Below are 24254 nucleotides of genomic sequence, written 5' to 3' on the forward strand. Positions count from 1 at the left end.
TCATATCCTTGGCCCCATTACATTTTTAGTTATATTTTTTATCCACCCCTTTGTTTTGCTTTTTCCCTCCCCCCCCCGCCTTTCCTTTTTTTCTCTCCCACATGGCAGCTGTCTCTCATTCTGCCAGAACATTTCACACCTAATCTGAGCCATCTTTTGTCTCCACTAGTCCTATCACCATCTCGTCTCGTTTTGAATACCCCTTCCTTTCCAGTTTTCAAAAAGGTTTAGATCCGAAACGTCGACTCTAATTTCTCTCCACGGATGTTGCCTGGCCTGCTGAGTTTTTCCAGCATTTTCTGTTGTTATTTCTTCAAAACAAAAGTAGTCCTTACTGATGCCTGCAGGCCAATGACAACTCAGCATGTGATCACATGTGAATATAATAGGCATTCCTTACAGATGTCTGCGGGCCAATGATAATTCAATATGCAAATGTTACATCCCCTTTCTTTTAAAAGAAAAATGTTATGCATTACTTTTAAACCTTTCTTCTACATAATTTTCTCGGTAGCATAAACATATAAGTAAACTCAGCATTTAACTAGCACTGAAAACATCTCAACATTTCAATAACGATGTACAGTTTGTTTTTTAGGGCAGCGATCCGCCTACACCCTTTGATAGTTCACAAGTCAAGGATAACTCTAGGCTTGACCTCTCGTCCCGACCTTGTGTGGTATGCAACTGTGCATGCGCCTGAATCGGTCAACAATTCAGGTTCAGGTTTAGGTTCAGGTAAGTATGATGTGTTTTGTGTATTGCTCTGTTCATCACACTCTGTTGAACTGATCCTCTCGTCGGAATGACAGTGTTGTTCCTTGGTGTTCAGGAGGTGCCTGCGATTGCGGCGGTACACCTGTCCTTCTGGGGTGCAGACGTGATACGATCGCTCAATGTCAGCTGGCTGGATGACGACTGCTGGCTTCCAGTAGTCATGCTCCTGGATTCTGACGGATTATCCATTGTGCAGCGGCGGCAGTAGTCTAGCTGACCTGTCATAGTACCTCTTTTGGTGTTGCTGTCTCTGTACACGTTTTGCATGCACTTGCTTGCAGCTGACGACCTCTGGCTGCAGCTGCTGGTTGGGGCTTGGAAGGATTGAGCGAAGTCTGCGGCTCATCAACAGCTGTGCTGGTGACTTGAAGTTGTCAACCGGAGTGTTGCGGTACTCAAGGAGACTGATGTAGGGGTCTCTTTTGTCCGCTTTGGCTTTGTCCATGAGTGTTTTTGCAACCTGGACAGTTTTTTCAGCAAGGCCATTTGAGGCTTGATGTGACATGTGTAAAATCCCATGCCTTGGCAAACGACTCAAACTCTTTTGAGTTGTATTGGGGGCCATTGTCTGAGACTAAAGTCTCTACCATGCCATGCCTGGCAAAGGCTGCCTTTAGTTTGTGGATCACAGCTGCAGATGTGGTGCTGTGAAGCTTGTCCAATTCAAAAAATCTGCTGTAGTAATCAACAGTCACTATGTAGTCCTCGTTGTTCCATGTGAACAGATCCGTTGCCGTTACCTGCCAGAGCCTGTGCCTGTCTGGGATACGGTGAGGTATCATGGGCTCTTTGACATTTGATGGGCGGCGTTCTAGGCAAATGGAACATTTTCCGACAATGTCCTCAATGTGTTTGCACATTCCGGGCCAAAACATAATGTCACGTGCTCTTTGTTTGCATTTTTCCATGCCCATATGTCCAGCATGAATTTTTGTCAACATCTCTTCTCTGAGACTGGTAGGAATGATGATTTTCTCCCCTTTGAAAACAATTCTGTTGATTTGTGACAGTTTGTCTCTGTGGTTCCAGAATTCAGATATGCTCTGAGGGCATTTCCTCCTTTCCTCAGGCCATTCTTCATGTATGACTTTGCTCAGCAGTGTGAGTTGTGCATCTTTCTCTGTTCCTGCTTGGATCTCCTTCAGTTTTGAGTCACTCACAGGTAAGCTGTTGTACACCATGTGCACCTGCACATCTGTGCCTTCACAGAGGCTGCTGTCCTGGTAGCTAAGAGACTTTCTGGAGAGCGCGTCTGCGACAGGAATGTCTTTGCCTGGACGGTGAATGATTGTGAAGTCGTACTTCTGTAGCTGAAGGATCATTCTATGTAGCCTTGGTGGGGCTGCGGCTGGTGGTTTCCTCATGATTGACTCGAGGGGCTTGTGGTCGGATTCCACAATGACTTGTTGGCCATAGACGTACTGGTGGAAACGCTTACATCCAAACAGAATTGCATATAGCTCTTTCTCGATTTGAGCATAGTTGATTTCACTGTCTGTGAAAGATCTAGAAGCGTAGCCGATGGGCTTTCCTTCTTGCAGTAATACTGTGCCTAGTCCGTATTTGATGCGTCCACTTGTAGTCTGAGCTCTTTGTTGGGGTTGAAGTAGGCAAGAACTGGTCCTGGTTCTCTGGTGATTAGGCCTTTCATTTTCTGAAATGCTGTGTTATGTTGTTTGTCCCACAGGAACTCATTGGATTGTTTGAGCAACTGACGCATGGGTGCGTTGATTTCGGAGAGGCTTGGGGCAAACTTGGCTAAGTAGTTAACCATGCCTAGTACTGTCTCTAGCTCTGCACGGTTCTTTGGCGGCTCCATCTCCTTGATGGCGGAGATTTTCTCTGGATCCGGCTTAATGCCACCAGTTGAGAGGTGATGCCCAAAATAACTGATCTCGGTGGATCCGATTATGCTTTTTTCGGGGTTGAGCCGAATACCTTTCTCCCGTGATCTTTGTAGCATCGCACGAAGGTTTCTGTCATGTTCCTCTCTATTCCTGCCATAGATGAGGATGTCGTCTACGATTGCGACTACTCCATCGAGGCCTTCATAGGTTTCGTCGATCTTCCACTGGAATTCATCCTGAGCTGAGATAAAACCAAATGGTAAACGTAGAAATCGGTAGCGTTCAAATGGTGTGTTGAACGTTGTTAGCTTCTGTGAGCTTGATAGTCCAGTATCCTGATCGTGCGTCCATTACACTGAATTTACATGCTCCCACTAGCTTGAGTGTGATGTCATCTAGCATTGGTAGAGGATAGTGAGGGCGTTTGATAGCCTTATTCAAATCTCTGGGTCGAGACAGACTCTGAGCTTGCCTGTACGTGGTTTCTCAACCACTACTAACACGTTGACCCACTCTGTCGGTTCTGTTTCCTGGACGATGTTTTCTGTATTCTCCATGCTCTGTAGCTGCTCCTTCAGGTGACTACATAGAGCAAGGAGTATCCTTCTCGGTGGGCAAACCACAGGGGTTGCTGCTGGGTCAAGGTGAATAGTGCATTCACCTGGGAATAGTCCGATTCCTTTGAAAATGTCAGCAAACTCCTCCATGACTGTCTGCTTCTCAACTGGTGCTGGCAATGATAGCACTAGCTTGACGAGGTGTTTTCCGTGGTGCCGGGCTCATTTGCCGGCACTAGCGAGCGGCGATCTCGCTGTTGCAGGCACCTCCCCCTTAAGAGAGGGAGGAAGGCCTGCAGTACCGCAGCCTGCCGCTCCGCAGCGGGTGGCGCTGCGGCACCTAGTGTGCCGATATTCAGTTTCAGCGCCCCAAGCGGGGGCGCCGAAACCCTTGAATAGCGGCCGCCTTCGAGTTGGGGCGCTGAAACTGAATTTCCGGCGGGCGCAAGTGGCTCCGCGCGCAGCGGTACTTTCTGGGCGCGAGTGAGCTGGCTGCCCCAAACTGAATTTCTAGGCCACAGTCTTTTACCAGCAGTTTTAACTCAGTCACGAACTGTTCAAACGACTCACTAGCTCCTTGTACTTTCTCCTGATACTTGTACCTAGCGAATATCATATTTGTCTTGGGCATCACATATGATTCATAATGGTCAAAATAACTTTTCAGTACCTTTGCTTCATCCGCGGTGAGAGACCATGTGTTAAAAATGTCTCTCCCTTTTTCTCCGATCCACAGGAGTAGGTAGCTACATCTTTCTTCCTCCCCGTAGTTTTTCAGTGGACCGAGAACATCAACTCCACGTGTTGCTTGAACTTGCGCCATTCTCCAAGTAAGTTCAAAGACTTCCAATCCATTTGAGGTAAGGGAGCTCCAACGATGTCCATTTCAAATCCCTGTTCTGACACCATGTCTTGTTTTGCACACTTTGTACAAAAATAATAACTTGCCGGACAACGGAGTATTACAGTTTAACTCTATTATTAAGCATTAGGTCTGATCTTGCTCATAACAGCACAGTGGGGGAAAAACATGATGTTAGGACCCCTAGCCTGGGTCTTCAAAACAATAGTAGTCCTTACAGATGCCTGCAGGCCAATGACAACTCAGCATGTGATCACATGTGAATATAATAGGCATTCCTTACAGATGCCTGCGGGCCAATGATAATTCAATATGCAAATGTCACAGAGGAGGCCGAGGCCTGGGGAGCACTCCTGCTCCTGGCCCACAAGGAGCGCTGAAAGAGCCACTTATCTTGGGGATCCGGTATATCCTGCCCCTGTTTCACTGCAGAGTTTCCTGACCCCTGGAAAACCCATGTTGCAGCAGTTAATTTCAAATCAGGCTCCAATTGCTTGTAGGAGCCTGATTTAAATATACAGTATTAATAAATGTCCAGCCTCTCCACGGCGGGACACTTGGACGCACCGATATCAGCTGCCGTATAAATGATGGCGGATACATTAACGACGTGGCTCATGACTCTGGTGTGCAACCCATGCACATGTGGGCAGCATGCAGACAATGAGAGCCATGCCACATGGAACGTGATAGAGCACAGCATTGGCATGCTGAAACACCACCTCCACGGTGAGCAGGAGGAGGGGGGGTGGGGGAAGAGGAAGGGAGGAGGCAACCGAGAAGCCTCTTTCTGGCCGGACTGACTGTGAACATCTCATCCAATTGCAACTGTAACTCAACCCCAATTCCCCATTCACCAACAGTCTCTCACCTTACAAAAGCAAAATACTGCGGATGCTGGAAATCTGAAATAAAAACAGAAAATGCTGGCAATACTCAGTAGGTCAGGCAGCATCTGTGGAGAGAGAAACAGTCAAAGTTTCTGGTCGATGACCTTGCGTCAGAACTAGAAAAAGTTAGAGATGTAACAGATTTTAAGCAAGTGCAGGGGCAGGGAAAGGGGCGGCGGGGATGTGGGGGAAGGTATGCATGTGGGGGAGGGTGTGTGTGTGGGGGAGAGGGGGTGTGTGGGGAGGGGGTGTGTGTGGTGTGGGGGTGTGTGTGGGGAGGGTGTGTGTGGGGTGGGGGTGTGTGTGGGGAGGGTGTGTGTGTGGGGAGGGGGGGTGTGTGGGGAGGGGGGGGGTGTGGGGAGGGGGGGGTGTGGGGAGGGGTTGTGTGTGGGGAGGGGGGGTGTGTGGGGAGGGGGGGTGTGTGGGGAGGGGGGGTGTGGGGAGGGGGTGTGTGGGGAGGGGGGGGTGTGGGGAGGGGGTGTGTGGGGAGGGGGTGTGTGGGGAGGGGAGGTGTGGGGAGGGGAGGTGTGGGGAGGGGGGGGTGTGGGGAGGGGTTGTGTGTGTGGGGAGGGGGTGTGTGGGGAGGGGAGGTGTGGGGAGGGGGGGTGTGTGGGGAGGGGTTGTGTGTGTGGGGAGGGGTGTGTGGGGAGGGGAGGTGTGGGGAGGGGTGTGTGTGGGGAGGGGGGTGTGTGTGGGGAGGGGTGTGTGTGTGGGGGAGGGTGGTGTGGGGGAGGTGTGTGCGGGGGTGTGGGGGAGGGGTGTGGGGGGGTGCGGGGGGGTGGGGGAGGGGTGTGTGGGGCGGGGGTGTGGGGGGGTGTGATGGAGGGGTGTTGGGGGTGTGTGGGGTGTGTGGGGGAGGGGTGTTGGGGGTGTGTGGGGGTGGGGGTGTGGGGGGTGGTGTGGGGGCGGGGGTGTGGGGGTGTGTGGGGGGGTGTGGGGGAGGGGCGGGGGTGTGGGGAGGGGAGGGTGTGGGGGAGTGGTGTGTGTGGGGGTGTGTGGGGGAAGTGGTGTGTGTGGGGGGGGTGGGGGAAGTGGTGTGTGTGGAGGGGGTGGGGGAAGTGGTGTGTGCGGGGTGGTGGTGGGGGGGTGGGGGAGGGGGGTGTGTGGGGGAGGGGTGTGTGTGGGGGGAGGGGTGCGTGTGGGGGGGTGGAGGAGGGGTGGAGGGGTATGTGTGGGGGGTGGGGTGGGGGGCTGGTGGGGGAGGGGTGGGGGTGGGGGGTGTGGGGGAGTGGTGTGTGTGTGGGGGGGAGGGGTGTGCGGGGGTGGGGGGGGTGCGGGGCGGGGGTGTGTGGGGGAAGTGGTGTGTGGGGGTGTGTGGGGGAAGTGGTGTGTGTGTGGGGGTGTGGGGGAGGGGTGGGTGTGTCGGGGAGGGTTGTGTTTGGGGGGTGGGTTGTGTGTGTGGGGAGGGGTGTGTGGGGCGGGGTGTGTGGGGGAGGGGAGTGTGTGGGGGAGGGGAGTGTGTGGGGCGGGGTGTGGGTGGGAGGGGAGTGTGGGGGAGGGGAGTGGAGGGGAGTGTGTGGGGCGGGAGTGTGGGGGGGAGGGGAGTGTGGTGGAGGGGAGTGTGTGGGGCGGGTGGTGGGCAGAGGAAAGAACAAAAGGGAAGGTCTGCGACAGGGTTGAAGGCAGTCCCACACACCCTGTGATTGGGTGGAAGGCAGGAGTGAAGGCAGTCCCACACCTTACCTTCACTCTGTTACTGACCATCACAGCATTCGGTTGGTCACAATGCAAAAATAAAAGCCAACCCAAAATAAACATTCCAAATCAAATTTATAAATCCAAGCATGCCATACTGCATACAAACAGCAACTAATCACCCTTGTGCATTCCCTTAATGCTTGTCTTCCATGTGCCTTTGTCTGTCCTAGTGCTCCTATGCAGTGCTACCCCAGTGGCTGCAGCATGGCTGATGGAAGGCTGCTGACTTTCAGTGGGGGAGACTTCAGATGACCTTGAAGGAAGACTTCGAGCAGCTCTGGGTCTAGAAGGCCCGGCTTCGGACTGCACCATCTCGGCATGTGTGGCAGCAGTTTGGGCTGGCTGGCTGACAGGCAACAGCAAGGGCACTGGTGGAGTGGCAGGACAAATGCTGTCATCCTGAGAGAGGTCATCAGGTCCGTGCTCCACGTAGCGACTGCCACTCCCCCAGGGTGGCGTCCAAGCAATCCTAGTAATCTATTGGAGGACAGATTGCTGGACTGCTGTGACACCCTGCAAGCCCCCTTGAACACTGGTATCTGTAGCCATGAAGGCAGTAAGCTGAGCTTGCTTGAGAGCAGTCTGAGCTTGCATTGCAGCACCCAGACATTGGGGGGCTCCTGCATGTGCTGCAATGGAAGCGGAGACATTGGCTATCAGACGTTGCATCATGGTTGAGTCCACAAGTGTGCTAATGGAGTTGGCCAGTTCCATGCTGGAAAGGATGGATTCCAAGCTCTGCGCAAAGCCTTGTGCCAAGTTGATGTCGGACTCCTCCATGCTCCTTGACATTGCACACAGTCTTTCTGGCTGGTCTGCCAATGCACCAAGCATTTCATTGTGCATACCCATCAGCCTTCTTCTGTAGCCTGCCCCATTGAAGTGCTCATCTGAGTCCTCTGCAGCAGAACTGCTGTGCGACCTTGCCCTCCGGGGAGCTTGCACCTGCACTACCCTTGCCCCCTGCTGTGGCTGCAGGCCACTCGTGCCTGGTGTCTCACCATGTGCAAATCCTGCCTGTAAGCTATCCTCTAAATTATACGCAGTGCCAGTATCTGAGCTGGTGGTTGTGAGTGTGAAATCGAGTGAAGGTGTTTGTTCATCATCACTGTCTTATTGCTATTTCACCACTGCCTGGCTAGATTGCAGTTCTTGGGTATTTGAAAGGAGAAAGGCAGAAAGGTAGGGTTGTGGTGAGGGGAGGGATGGGGAAAGTAAGATGTGCTTGCTTACACCATCGGCAGTTTCTAAATCAAAAGAGATTGTGGTGTGAGGGGAAGTGTGATGTGAGGAGGAGGATTAGGTATGAGGATACCATTACATTCTATGGTTTCAGCCCCACTGCTGTCCACAGCTTCAGCAATAACCGCTCCAATGATGGTGAGCGCCATCTCTTCCATCAGGGTAAGGACATGCAGCAGCACCTGTCCCCTGCCAGTTACCTCCTGCTGCCTCCGGTTGTGCACCACTTTGTCCTGCAAGAGAGAGGGAGGTGTGTCTGTTTGGGAGATGTGGCTGTCAGTTTTGAATAGCTGGCAGTGTGTGCAAGCTGTGAGATGTGGGTGTGAGGTTTGCAGCAGTGTGAGGGTGAGATGAAGTTATAAATATTAGGTATGAATTTTGATTGAGAGAGATTGTTGGTAGGTGAGTGATGGGGGTGTGGTGCATTGAGCAGTTGGTGGGATATGGCATTTAAAGATAGATTCACTGACCTTGACCAGTCGTGTGAGGTCATTGAACTTTTGGCGGAACTGCATTCAGGTCCTCGGGGCTTGATTCCTGACCTCTTCCACCTAGAAGGACAAGGGCAGCAGGCGCATGGGAACACCATCACCTCCAAGTTCCCCTCCAAGTCACACACCACCTTGACTTGGAAATACATCACCATTTCTTCATCATTACTGGGTCAAAATCCTGGAACTCTGTCCCTAACAGCACTGTGGGAGTACCTTCACCACATGGACTGCAGTGGTTCAAGAAGGCAGCTCACCACCACCTTCTCAAGGGTAATTAGGAATGGGTAATAAATGCTGGCCTTGCCAGCAACACCCACGTCCCAGAAAATAATTTTTAAAAATACTGACCAAGGCACCAGTGTAGGGTTCTCAAAATTCGCACATTCCCCAAAGTTATGGATAAAGGGACCCTGTATGGACAAATTATGAAAAGACAGGGCACTCAAAATGGCTTCTGCAACCTCGTGACTAAAAGTACAGGATTTTAAAAGCAAGGCTCTGCAAACAGGCAGGCACCTTTTTTTCAAGCCTGGAACAAAACTTAAAATGCATAGAATCACAGAAACCCCACAGTGCAGATAGAGGCCATTTCGGCCCATCGAGCCTGCACCGACACATATCCCACCCAATCCCCGTAACCCCTACACCAACACATTTCCCACCCTATCCCTGTAACCCCACGTATTTAATCCCCCTAACACTAAGGGTCAATTTATCATAGCCAATCAACCTAACCCGCACATCTTTGGACTGTGGGAGGAAACCGGAGCACCCGGAGAAAACCCACGCAAACACGGGGAGAATGTGCAAACTCCACACAGACAGTCGCCCAAGGCCAGATTCGAACCCGGGTCTCTGGCGCTGTGAGACAACAGTGCTAACCACTATGCCACCGTGGGGCCAGACAGTTAAAGCAAACACAGAATATGCATTCCATTCACCTTGAAACAGATCAGGTTAGAATGGGCCTCAATCAAGGCCATCAGGTTTCTGCATATTTAATCGGTAACAGCTCACAGAAGCCATCGAGTCAGAAAACCCGATTAAGTTTCATACATAACCAACAGCCAGGACATCGAAACCATTAAAACACAGAGACAATCATTTCAGGAGTCGTTAAAGTAAATGGCTGTAATCAGTTTAAACAAGCCCGCCAAAAGTTAGACAAAGGACTGACCTGATTTGGCGCGCAGTAAGGAATGAAGAATCGGGTATAATTGTAGGCTCATCGGTAATGATCTCTCTCTTGTTCTGGCCTCTTATCGTTTGGCTTTTGGCCTGCTGCATCTCGTTCTCGTGCCCTGGCCTCGTGGCAGGCTCTGTTCTCGCTCCCCGCGCCGCTCAACACCAAGGACGGCCATTATTACATCGAGGGCCCAACGCGGGAGGAGAACGAGATCCAAGTTCGAAACCACACAGGACACACAGGCCACAAACGGGCAGGCGAGATGAGACGAGACAAAGAATACGGTAAACCGATAAGAGCAGAGAAGGGCAGTGAAAGACGCGTTGGGGAACAAATGCCTAGTTATAAGCTGGCGTTTGGTGAATAAGTTGGGGTTGCATGCATGGACAGTAAAACCCCAATTTAAGAATATGCTGGTGTTCGAAGAATGGGTAGCAAAATCAAGACAAACGGCCTAGTTATAAGCTGGCGTTTGTCACATGGACAGTAAAAGCCCAGTTGAAGAATAAGCTGGTGGTCCAAGCATGGATAGCAAAATCATTAGATGGTAAAGACCGCCAACTGACCCCCGACCGCAGCAATACCGTCAGCGACCGCCCGAAGGAGAAGAAGGCCCATCACGACGAAGTACTCGATGAAGACATTAACGGAGAAAAAGGGAGGGTGCTTTTGCACAAACAGCTTCAGCGCCGCGCCCTGTGACCACGTGGCGATGGGATACCCCAAAGGACAGAAAGAGCAGACCTCAAACCCTACCATCTAAAGCAACAGGTTTTGAATTGGTGAGCATGAATTCCTGGCCCCTCATAGCTTAATCTAGTTAGGTATAGGGGGTGGGATAAGGATAAGGGGATTTTTAATGTATTTGTTTCCCTCGATGTGCCGTGTGTTCCCCATTCCCATATAAGTGTATTAACTGCTTTATGCCTGTAACTATACCAGTAATTCTCAGTAGTATTGTGTTCTATTCAGCCTTTTAATAAAATTTGGTTTTCTTGCACCAAACCACTTGTCTACTCGATTTTTCTGTATCGCCGCCTGTACCTAAGTCCGGTGTCTAGAACCCAGGGGGTGTGGAGTGATTCGAACCACTCAGAGACAGTCAGGGGCAGAGCTGACTGGGCACACACGCCAAAACCCCCTACACCGTGGAGCTGGGGGGTGGGGGCAGAACAGAAAGGTTGTAGTTACAGGAGATTCAATAATTAGGGGGATAGACAGCATCATCTTCAGTCATGATTGAGAGTTACAAAGGCTTTATTACCTACCTGGTGCCAGGGTAAGGGATATCTCAAAGCAGCTGTAAAGGAACCTAGAAAGGGAGGGTGTTGTGGTCCATGTCGTGACCAGCGACATAGGAAAGAACAGAGAGGAGGTCCTGCTAAAAGAGTATCAGGAGCTATGAACTAAATTAAAAAGCAGGACTCAAAGGGAGTAATCTCAGGATTATTATCCAAGCCACATGGTAATTGGCATAAGGAGAAACAAATCAGGAAAGTCAATGCGTGGATGAAAGACGGATGTGGGAAAGAGGGTTTCCCTTTCATGGGGCACTGGCACTAGTATTAAGACAGGAAGAAGCTGAACTGCTGGGATGGGCTGCAACTGAACTGGGCGGAGACCAAAGTCCAAGCTGGAAGGGTAAATAGGGCTGTAGAAAGGACTTTAAATCAGAAAGGCGAGTGGGGCGGGGCAGGGGGTGCGGTGTTCAGCTAGAAATAATAGTAAAACTGATAACAACTTAAAGATGAGAAAATGGAGGGATGAGGGGAAAGGTCAGCGTGCAAAAAGATATAAATAATGCAAGTTTAGATAATAGTGCAGGATTTAATAACACACCTGATATAAATAAAATAGGACTGTTGAAAAATAAAAAAAGTTTGACAAGTTTAAAAACTGTGAGAAAAACACCATCAGCAGAAATTGGCAGAGCGGGGACTGTTAAACAAATCAGAGTTTGCAACATTAATGTACGTAGCATAAGGAATGAAAGAAGTGAATTAGGAGCTGAAATTCAGTTCAAAGGGTGCGATGGTGGGAGTTGTCTACAGACCTCCTGACAGCAGTGTTCCAGTAGCGGGGTGTATAAATATAGACATCAGATCATGTTGCAAAGGCAAAGCGGTTATAATGGGAAATTTTAATTGTTGCATAGAATGGGAGGTGCAAAACAGCTCAAGTAGTAAAGTCGACGAATTGTTAGAGTGTATCCAGGAAGAGTTTTCTGAAATAATGGGAGAATTTTTAACATTGAAGAGCGCGTGGGTTTAGGTGCAGGTGGGGCGGGGGTGGGGGGGGCCTTTAAATTCGGTGAAAATGTCAACGTGTCCGGAAGCTGGCTCCACGCACTGACTTCTGGGTTTAGCTCGGGAGCGTTCAGCTGCATGTGTGTATCGCCCTCCGGAGAGGCGGGTTAGCCATTTAAATAAATGGACAGCAAGAATATTATAACCTGCTTTAAATTTGTGATATCCGAGTGGTAAGGTCCAATAACTGCTATAAGCCAGACTTCAGGAACCCAAAACTTAACTTTTTTAATTACACCGTTTAGGAGAGAACATAGCTCTTACAGCTACAGGCATGCACTTCTATTTCTTACTGCACGATGCAAAGATGGAGGATCCTATGAGTCATTCCCATAATGCAATGTTACCTTAATTCTAGTAAATATAATCCCTTAGCATTTGTCTCCCTCTGGTGGATAACTTAAGCATTACATCCGAGATTACTTTCTCCCCCCCTCTTAAGTTACAATAATTCTTAACAACATTCTTAAAAAGTCCATAAGGAAACTCCTTTAACGATAGTCCATCCTGAATGAATCTAGCAGGTCGTGATCAATCTCTCTGGTGGCTTGTGAGGCCTTGGTGAATGTCTTACAGTCAAGTCCCTGCTTGGTTGTGGTAGAGCCACCCTGCTGCTCCTGAGCAGTACTCAGAGTATCTGACTCTGCTACGATGGTTCCCTCTTGATTAAGGGGTCCAGGTATAACTGTCTCTGTTCGTGGTGCTGGTACCACCAAGGCATTTGGATAACTGGGGACCAACTTGTCCTCCAACATTTCCTCTGGAACCTCCAGTTCGATTTCCCTTTGTCTGGTCAGTATCTGATCCACATGTCTGTGTACTACCTGACCAGTTCCCAACATGACCATATATGATACTGGACCAGTCATTGAGTCTATGATGCCAGGAATCCATTTTGGACCATAACTGAAATTTCTGGTAAGGACCGCATCACCTCCTCCAAAACTGCGACTCTTTGTCCTTCTGTCATGGTTCTCCTTTTGTTTGATTTGTCGGTTTTCCACCTTCCTTTTTAGATCTGGGTGAACCAGGTCAAGAGTGGAGCGTAGCCGACATCCTAACAATAACTCAGCAGGAGAGAGTCCTGTGGTAGATTGAGGGGTTATTCTGTAGCTGAACAGAACTCTTGACAATTTTGCTGCCAAACTCCCTTCCGCACTTTTTTTCATCATCTCCTTAAATGTTTGTATGGCTCTCTCCGCAAGTCCATTTGAAGACGGATGATATGGAGCTGAAGTCATGTGCACTATGCCATTGTTTCTCATGAACTCTTTTGTTTCTGTACTCACAAAACACGTGGCATTGTCACTTACTACGATCTCCGGTATCCCTTGATTACTAAAACTCCTATGCAGGCAGTCTATAGTAACAGTAGATGAAGCAGAATTTACAGGATACACATCCATCCATTTGGAATGTGCATCAATGATTATGAGGAACATCTTTCCCATGAATGGACCCGCATAATCTACATGTAATCTTCTCCATGGTTTATCCAGCCACTCCCAGGGGTGGAGTGGCACCGCTGCCGGTGCCTTCCTGTGTTCTTGACAAGTGCTGCATGTCTTGACTAGATGTTCTATCTCCTCATCTAGCTTTGGCCACCACAAGTAACTCCTTGCCAAGGCTTTCATACGCGAAACTCCAGGATGACACTGATGTAGTTGCACTAGGATAGACTGTCGTGCTGGCTGTGGAATAATCACTCGAGCTCCCCACAACACGCAACCATCCTGCACACTCAGCTCTGTCTTCCTGACACTGTAAGGTGTGAAATCAGTCCCTTCCGGATGTTGAGGCCAACCCCTCATTACATATTCTCAGACTCTAGACAGTACTGGATCCTTACCTGTCCATGTCCTTACTTGTTCTGCGGTCACAATTACCGTGTCCGTGTCCTCCAACATCAAAACTCTGTCCTCTGGAGCTACACGGATAGGTGTACCTGGTAGTGGAAGACGGCTCAAGGCACCTGCGTTCCCATGGTACTTGCCCGCTTTGTAAACGATGACATACTCATATGCCCTCAACGTCACTGCCCATCTCTGGATTCGGGGTGACACCATCTGTGGTACTGCTTTCATCTCATTAAAAAGAGATAGAAGAGGTTTATGATCGGTGCATATGGTGAATTTCCTACCATATATGTATTTGTGAAACCTCTGTAACCCAAACATTACTGCTAATCCCTCTTTATCTAACTGGGAATAGTTTTTTTCCGCTGGGGTCAGAGTTCGAGACATAAACCCGATCGGTCTTTCTGTTCCATCCTCCATACAGTGTGAAAGAACTGCTCCCACCCCGTAAGGTGAAGCATCACAAGAGAGAATGATGTCTTTCTCTGCATTGTAGTGAACCAACACATCAGAGGACAGCATCAGTTTCTTGGACTGTTCAAATGAAACCCTCTGTTCCTCTTTCCACTGCCACTGTGTCTCCTTGCGCAGTAGTTTGTGAAGAGGTGCTAACACTGTTGACAAGTTTGGTAAAAACCTGTTATAATAGTTTAGCAGTCCCAGGTAAGCTTTTAACTCAGTCACATTTGTAGGATCTGGGGCCTCCTGCAGTGGTTGTACCTTCTCCTTGATTGGATGGAGCCCGGTGGCATCCACTATGTGTCCCAGGAACACGGCCTCATTCCCCAGGAAAGTACACTTACTCCTCTTGAGCCGTAACCCAGCCTTATCCAATCTTTGAAGTACCTCTCTCAGAGTGCTCAGATGCTCCTGGTCGGTTCTTCCCATCACCAGAATGTCATCCAGATAAATTGAAACATGTGGAATCCCTTGCAGTACACCCTCGATTGTTCTCTGGAAGATAGCTGGACTAGATGAGACACCAAATGGCAAGCGGTTATAGGTAAACAAACCCTTGTGTGTATTTATGGTTACATACTTCTTGGATTCCTCATCTAGTGTAATCTGCAAGTATGCATGACTCATATCCAGCTTCGTGAATTTCTTCCCTCCAGCCAGGTTTGCAAAAAGATCCTCAGTTTTAGGAATAGGATACTGTTCAAGTTTAGACACCCTATTTACAGTCAATTTATAATCTCCACAGATTCTTACCGAATTGTCTGGTTTTAAAACAGGTACAATGGGAGCTGCCCATTCTGAACATTTTACGGGTTCCAGAATGTTCTCCCTCAAAAGACGGTCAAGCTCAGCCTCTACCTTCGGTTTCATGGCATAAGGCACAGGTCGTTGTTTAAAAAATCTTGGCAGTGCCTCCTTGTCTACATAAATCTTAGCTGGGGGGCCATTAAATGTTCCAAGTTCTTCCTTGAACACATTCTCATGTTCAATCAACACGCCTTGCAAAGAGAACTGTTTGCCTCTCTCCATTTGATTTACTGCTCCCCAATCTAATTTAAGTTCTCGTATCCAGCCCCGACCTAACAAGTTTGGTCCAGAACCCGATACTACAACTACAGGCAGCTGTTCCACGGTGTCCCTGTGTTTCACAGTTACAATAGCTGTACCCAATGTTGCCACTCGTTCACCAGTATAGGTTTTAAGCTTCATAGAGCAAGACTTTAACTCTGGAACTTTTGCACGGTTCCACAATTTTGAGTACTCCTCCCTGTTCATTATGATAACGCCACATCCAGTATCCACCTCAAAGTTGACCTTAGAGTCATCTACTATCAGTTGCAAAGTGATAGGATCCACTTTAGGAATGTCCTCTACCATACTATGCATTATGAACACGTCGTCTTCTTTCTCAGCTTCTCCACTGATGTGATGTGCTCCCTGTTTTTTCACTTCTCTTACTAGGTTTTGCTTTTCTCCCCCTTTTGGTTTGTATTCCTTTTCAGGGGCTTTTGCCCTGCATGCACGTTTTATATGTCCTTTTTTCCCACACTTGTGGCACTTTTCCTCCAGAAACCTGCATTCCCTTGCCAGGTGATCTCCATTGCATCTATAACATGCTTTTACATGCTCATGTTGTGATTTCAGACCCATATTTAACTTGTGCACAATAAACTGACTTCCAACTTGCTTTGTAGTAGACCAGTCTGAACCTTATATTTCTTGTACATCACGGTTAGCTGTCTCTATTAATTGAGCAAATTCCAACGCTTTTTTATACTTAAGCCCAGTCCCGGACAATAATCTCCTCTGCATTCGAGCATCCATTATTCCGCAAACCAGCCTATCTCTCAGCATGTCTTTCAAGCTGTTCCTGTAATTGCAATCATGTGTCAGTTTTCTCAACACCGCTACATAATCCAACACAGACTCTCCCGGGTTCCTGTTCCGCGAATTAAATTTGAAACGCTGTACAATCTCACTCGGTCTGGGATTGAAATGATCCTTTAGCAAGGCCACTAAGTTAGCAAATGTTACGTCACCAGGCTTTTCAGGACTGCATAAGCTTCTCAGTAAACTATACATCTGACTTCCCATGGAAGTGAGCAAAATAGCTCTCCTTTTTCCCACATCAACAATATCAATTGCTACAAAGAAATGCTCCAGCAACTCACAGTACTCGATCCACGTTTGTTTTTGAACATCAAAAGCAGAAATCTCTCCTACTCGAGTAGCCATGATTCAGATGCAGTGTTCTTGTATTTTCCCTTCTCCAAGTTGAGATCTGTTAATCCTCGTCGTCAAATGTTATATCCGAGTGGTAAGGTCCAATAACTGCTATAAGCCAGACTTCAGGAACCCAAAACTTAACTTTTTTAATTACACTGTTTAGAAGAGAACATAGCTCTTACAGCTACAGGCATGCACTTCTATTTCTTACTGCACGATGCAAAGATGGAGGATCCTATGAATCATTCCCATAATGCAATGTTACCTTAATACTAGTAAATGTAATCCCTTAGCATTTGTCTCCCTCTGGTGGATAACTTAAGCATTACATCCGAGATTACTATAAAATTCAACAGCACACACACGGGTTTCCTGAAACTCAGCATTGAAACGAAGGAGAGAACAAAATGACAATTCATGGGGCTCATTAAAAGTCAGGCAAATACAGCAATAAATACTCAGAGCTCACAGCTGGTTTCTTATCTCCCACTGAGGAAGGTTTTGTTGAGAGTACTTGTGGTGAGGGGCTAATTTGTGCAATTTGGAGGTTTGGAGATGCCATGGCTGCCTTAGATTGGACCTCAGACGAGGATCAAGATGACCATCAGCAGCAGCAAGAGCTGCTATGGAGACACCTTTAGGTGGTGAGCAGAGAGCAGAGCAGCAGAGAGTTCGAGCTCGCAGGAGGCACTACACAACAGGGTGTACAAGCAAAGGCTCAGCTTTCTTGAGCTCTTGGAAGAGCAGTGCTTCCAGAGGCTCAGATTGTCATATCAGGTGGTGGCAGACATCTGCAGCCTTCTAGAAGAAGCCCTGTTCCCTGCTGGACCTGGCAGCCATGCATTACCAGTGGCTGTGAAAGTTACCACTGTCCTCAACTTTTTTCCTCCGGATCCATCCAGGGCTCTGCTTTTGACATACCTTGCATGATCCTTGCAGGGGGGTTGCCGTCAGGTTGAAGCCCCTGCTTGGCCATATGTATTAAGTCAAACATTTAAGAGCAGGGTGCCGTGCCCTCCTGGTCGGACTATACGTTGAACCTCTGAGCCTGTACAGTTAAGCTGATGCCAGCCCTGAAGAGGATCTCCACCTTTAACTGTGGATAGTTGGCTGCCACCTGTTGTTTCAGGTTACAGTAGGCCTTCTGAGCATTGCCCACTAAAAAGGGCACCACAATGCCAGCCCATTGGCTGTGCCTCACTCACACCAGCCTGGACCCTTGACTGGGCCTCACTCCCACCAGCCTGGACCCTTGACTGGGCCTCACTCCCACCAGCTGGACCCCTGGCTGGGCCTCACTCCCACTAGCCTAGACCCCTGACTGGGCCTCACTCCCACCAGCTGGACCCCTGGCTGGGCCCCACTCCCACCAGCCTGGACCCCTGGCTGGGCCCCACTCCCACCAGCCTGGACGCCTGGCTGGGCTCCACTCCCACCAGCCTGGACCCCTGGCTGGGCCCCACTCCCACCAGCCTGGACCCCTGGCTGGGCTCCACTCCCACCAGCCTGGACCCCTGGCTGGACCCCACTCCCACCAGCCTGGTTTAATTTAAAGTAATATTCCGGATTAACTTTTTCTATAGACTTAACAATCTTGTGTACCTTTGTAAAATCACCTCTCAGATACCTCCTTTTCCAGGCTGAGAAGCCCAAGTCTATCCAATCAACCTCCTGACCCTGCAGATCAGCCTCATGGCTCTTCTCCGCACTGTCTTCAGTGCTTGAAAGTATCTTATTTCTTGGTGGCCAGAACTGACTGCAGTATTCAAGATGTGGTGTGACCAGAGCACTGTATAGTTTGATCATTACCTCTTCTGACCTGTATTCTGTTCTGTCCTAGTAGTTCAACATCTTATTAGCTTTGTTGATGGCTGCTCTGCATTGATTGGACATATTTTGCACCAAGCCTATGAAGACTCCTAGGCAATGTTCCCTCTAAGTTTGTTTGGCCCTGCATGGCCCCTTTAAGGGCTGTGTGGGCCATGCAAAGTGTTGCCCATGCACGGTTTTTGTATTGAATAGCCGGCTGCGTGGGTTCCCTGGAGCGTGGCCGCGCAGCTTACAAGGAACATTGCTCCTCAGTCTCTTTCAACTTCATTCTTAACTACATTAGCACCATTCATGGAGTACACACGTTCTCTATTTCTCCTTCCTATTTGCAGCACTTTATATTTGTCCACATTAAATTTCATTTGCCATTGTGCTGCACACTTATGTGTTGTCCTATTAATTCTGTCATTTCGGTGCTACTATTTCTGATTCCACTGCTTCCCCCCACCCCTAGTTTGGTATTGTTTGCATCGAATATCTGAATCCAGGTCATTTACATCAATTAGAAACAGTAGTGGTCCCAGCTCCAAGTCCTGAGGCACTGCACTCGGTACTTCCCACTACTCCGACCTCTAATGAGTACTTGTTCGGAATCTTTCAGCCAACTGCTTGTCCATTCCCAGGGTTTATCCTAAATTCCCACAGACTTCAGTTTAATTCATAGCCTTTTGTGTGGAATTTTATCAAAAGACTTTTGGAAGTCAAGTTGCACCACTTCAATGGGCTCACCACCGTCGACTTGGATTGTCACTTCCTCAAAGAAGTCGAGGAAGTTGGTCAGGCAGGATCTTCCCTTTCTGAATCCATGTTGACTGCTATTAACTAGGAAATTATTGTACATATGATCCTCAAGTTTATTCCTGATAATCAATTCAATTACTTTACATGAAGAGGAAGTAAGACTAAAATATTAGCCTGATTCTAATCTACTGGTACCTCCCCAGTCTCCAGTGAATCCTTCATAGTCATTGTCAATGTCTCTCAAAGCTCCTCCCTTGTCTCTCTCAGCACTCTGGGATAAATACCATCTATTCCTGGGGATTTATTTGTTTAGAGCCCATTTAGCCTTTCTGGGACTTCTAGTTCACTTGTAACACTTGGGATTTACTTGGGATATCTTTGGATAAGACCGGTGTAGTTTTCAGATGTAGCAATAAAGCTTACAATCTAAGTAATGGGCTGTTTTCTTCTACTGGTGTTTAAAAGGTTACAGACTGGTGCACATTCTGCCTGCAGGGAAATACGTTCATAGCCCTCAAATTCCTTGCACTAGCTCATTGCCATCATTATTCACAGATCCAGGTGCTGACCAGAGTGAGTGTAAGGGCCACACTAATAGTGGGAGCAGAAAATTGCATGTAAGTGAAAATTAAAGGGTGTGTCACAATGGAGGTGCAAAAATTCTGAAAGCCTTAAAAATGGCTGAATGGACATTCCAACTCATTTTCAGTCTTTGGCAATGCTGTAAGGGCGTGGCTTTAAGAAATGACAGACACAAATGGAGGGAAAGGAAACCCCACATGTAGGCTTGTAAGTTCAGCTGATTGGTTCTGTCACTTGCTGTTCCAGCCTGATGTTAGCAGCTCTGTATCTGGCTCTGCCGACTTAGACCTTGTGAAGACATTTCACCACAGCTATTGTCAGATACGTGCAACAATGCCTGCAAATATAGTTGGTAGTATCTTGGTGGGTGCAGCCAATGGGGCTTTGCTGTCTGATAATCACCCTGGCCTGCCTTCTTTCATGCAGTCCCACGTAAAACATGACAAGCTGTGACTGAGGTGCTTCTGGAGACCGATCCGGTATAATGGTTAGTCAGGTCTTCCAGTATGCCATCTGGCCTGCTGTCAGAACCACCCTTCGGAGCTGAAGCCTCCACATGCGATTTGCCAAAGTGAAGGTTGGCCACCTCTGCCTCCTGGGATTGAGTGACATGCGCAAAGGAGCGGATTCCTGGCATTTCTCCCATTTCCTGTGTGTGATGTCACAGGGATTTGCACACTTGGCGTGCTGAGGACAGGATAATCAACACGAACATATTTTGAGAAAGGCAAAGTCATAACCATAAGTTTGCATCACATTACAATAGACCTCTTCGACTCCATCATGCTGTATTATAGGTTGTTTCTAAGACAGTTTATGTCGTGACAGCTGTTATCGTACATGGTAGCAATATTATTTCTTTTTTAATGCATATCATTTCTTGGTGAATATGCAGTGATTAAATCATATTTTCTAAAGCAGGACTGACTTGATGAGAAGACACGTTACAAACCTTTGTTCTTTAGAGCAGGAATCGAGGTGTGCCTCACTTCCTCACAGTGAATAATGGTTTACATCATGTGTCAGAGCATTGAGTAAAAGTTTTAAATTAATAGTGATACAGTGTCTGTTCTCACTCTCCAGAGCCACATTAACCATTTCATGCAGTGATGTTGTCAGTGTGACTGACCATGTCTGAGAACCGTTCTTCACTGCAACTTCATCACACACTCCGCACACTGCTTGCTTCACGCGCAACACGTCACTTCTGCTCACACAGCGGCATCCCAAGATCACGGAGCACCAGACACCGGATGCAAACCATTCCTGTCCTTCTAGACTATCTGTCAAAGATCAGGGGGTCTGGGGGTGTTTGATTAAAACCTTCAACAGTTCAATAGTCACTGAATCCTAATTAACTTAAACTTCCTCACTTAACAGGCAAACACCAAAGATAACTATTAGAAATCAACAGCAGTATAACATTAGCAGACTTCAGGGAGATCTGATTAACCCTTTCCCTACAGTCACCATGTCACATGCTTGTAAACAAATGAGTAAATTATTCCAAACACTTCCTTATGAAACTCTCTCTCCGGTGTTGATGCCATTGTACATCACCATCTCTGCTCAGAGCCTCCGTCAGTAAACCGACATAAAGCTCAACTCAAATACCACATTGTGGAATTCACAGTCAAAAACAGACACTCTGCCGTGATCTACAGGCTTCAGAGGTTGTAAACTGTTTCAGTTTTGGCCTGCTGTCACTGGAACCCCGTCATATTACTGCCCTTTAATCCTTCCATTATTCTTTATATAATGAATAGGTTAGCACTGTGCGTTCTCTGAAATCAATAGTTTTAGCGCTTTGCATTCTCTGATCTTGATAGTGTCAGCGCTGTGCGTTCTGTGAACTCAGTAGTGTTGGTGCTGTGCCTGTGGAGAGAAAAACAGTTAATGTTTCAGGTCAATGACCTGTCGACAGAACTGGAAAAACTTAGAGATGTAACAGATTCTGAGCAGGTGCAAAGGCAGGGAAACGGGGGAGGGGAGGAAAGAACAAAAGGGAAGGTCTGTGATAGGGTGGAAGGCAGGAGAGATTTAGGCCGCGATTTTGCCAGCGCTCAGAGGCGGGTCCGGAGTTAAAATCAAAATGATTGATGGCGGGTTGCGAACCCCCCGCTATCCTGCCTCTACGCAATATTACAAAGTGTTGGGTCTGCGAGTCCCGATCAGACCTGACACCAAGCGGCGGGAGAGGCCCTTAAGGCAGTTAACAGCTTGTTAACTGCCTAGATAATCCCATTTTAAGAGGCTCTTCCCATTTTACTACATTTTCAGCGTGTTGCCCGTCATGTGACAAACACGCCAGCTGATTGTGCCGGGTTCAGCTACTCGCTGAATACTTGATAGCTGCTCCTGCAGCATAAAAGCTGACCTGTAACATAGCAGAATTTCATATGCCCGAACTTTGTGTTCTGAGGTTTTGGAACACATTTTGCAGGTCTATTGAGCTTGTAAGTGTTTAATCTGAGATCCATATGCACTGTGATCTCCTTGGAAAACCCTCTCCCCACATTGACTGAGCGCTTATAACATCTATTCTTCAACTGAGATATATACTTGCGGAATGGGAACCATTCATACCCTCTCATTCTGGTCCTCAGAATCGGAGGAAGAGCCGCCGCGGCAGCAGCAGAACCAGGCACACCAGCAGCAGCAACAACAGGAGCGCCAACCTTCTCCTCAGCCATCTGATGCTGCACAGGTTTAGAGTTAGGGTTAGGGTTAGCGTTAGGGCAGAGGGCGTCAGCGCAGGGCTGCACCGTGCCGCAGGAGATACCCCCAACACAGAGTTTACCAGTTGCTGTCAAAGTCACCACCGCATTCATCTTCTTTGCTTCAGGATCCTTCCAGGGATCAGCAGCAGACATCAGCGGCATCTCCCAGTTGGCCGCACACACTTGTATCACGCAAGGGTGCAGGGCATCGTAGACTGCTCACATGTGGCCATTAGTGCACCCCATCACAACCAAGCTGTATTTGTCAACCGCAAGAGATTCCACTCCCTTAACGTCCAGCTGGTGTGTAACCACAGGAAGAACATTATGCATGTTTGCGCCAAGTTCCCTGGCAGTTGCCATGGTTCGTTCATCCTGCAGCAGTCTACTGTGCCTCAGCTGTTCAATCCACCAACCCAACTTTCTGGATGGCTACTTGGAGACAAGGGCTATCCCCTGAAGACGTGGTTAATGACACCGATGAGGAGGCCATCAAACAAAGCTGAGGAGCGCTACAATGCGAGCCACATTTACACCAGAAGCATACTGGAGCAATCCATCGGCTTGCTCAAAATGCGATTCTGATGCCTCGACAGATCTGGTGGAGCCCTACAGTACTCACCAGCCAGGGTCTCCAGAATCATCGTGGTCTGCTGTGCCCTGCACAACGTCGCACAGCAGCGTGGCTTACCGCTGCCTGAGGAACAAGTGGCTCAGCGCACAGCCTCCTCCTCCTCCTACTACTCCTCCTCCTCCTCCTCCTCAGCGATAGATGAGGAAGACCTTGCATTAATCCATGCCAGATTCACGTTATTTTACGCATCAATCATATGTGGCTGGCACATGGAAATGAATGTTTGGCCGATCTTCTTAACACACCATATAGCATCTGTACAATAAACTGGTTTCCTATCACTCTCACCACCATCATTGCAGATGAAAGGTGCCCTGATCCTTCACTGTGCAACTTCCATTTCTGAGCACCCAGGCCAACTCTTTGAATTTTTGCCATTGCATTTCTTTAATAGAATTGATATAATGAAGACAAACATTACTTTGTATGAGATCGAAACACCCAAGTGACAACCCTTGTGACTATATATGTGTTAACTTTCTCTTACGCGTGCTTCTATGTGGCGCTTCCCCTGTGGCTTCAGCAGATGTAAAGGCACCTTGCTCACTTCTATGCTGCGCCTGCTTCGATGCCTTTGGCGGGCGTCTGCTCCTCCTGTGGCTGTGCAGGGGCTGAGACGGCCATCTCAGCTGGGTGAGGAATCTGGGGCTCTGACCGAGGGCTCCGCAACGGCATGGGAGTGTGAGCGCTTGGAGAGGAGCCCACACTTCCTTGTTGTTGACCACCAACATCCCTCTCATGGGTCACCCGCACTTCACTGCTAGCAAGTAGCTGGAGAGCATCTTGCTGCTCATCAGTGGTGCCATGAGGACCCGTCTCTGTACTGAAAGTCCTCATAAAGGGGACGTCCATGTACCTCTGGTTCCTCTCTTCAATAGATGCCCATCTATCCTCCATAGCAAACCATCTATTTAGAAGAGTCACCATGTTCATTTGAGTCTAGCGATTGATGTCCTCCATGGAGGTTGCCGTCCTTTCCATGGCGGCGCCTACATTCGCCATTGCGTGCACCATGGCATTGCTCATGTTTGAGATGGATTCTTCAATTCTCTGCACACTCGCAGTTACAGTGGCTGCAAACGTTGTCAGAGACTCCTGCACTTGTTCCTGAAGTTCCAACACCGCTCTCTTTCTGGATGGCCCAGAGGCACAGCATCCACATGCAGCTGCGCAGAGCTAGGAGCGTCCAGCGCCCTCCGACGAGGGCTCTCCTCTGCTGTCCCTGTGTCCACCATCTGCTGATGCTCACTTGTGAGCTGTGATAAACCAGGTGACAACACTAATTTATCTCGTGAATGACCCACCGAGGTGTGCATCTCTGTGTGCTGAGTGCGCTGAATTCTGCTG

Source organism: Somniosus microcephalus, chromosome 6 (assembly GCF_052327205.1).
Source record: "Somniosus microcephalus isolate GS21.2 chromosome 6, FLI_Smic_1.0, whole genome shotgun sequence".
In the NCBI taxonomy this organism is placed as follows: domain Eukaryota; kingdom Metazoa; phylum Chordata; class Chondrichthyes; order Squaliformes; family Somniosidae; genus Somniosus; species Somniosus microcephalus.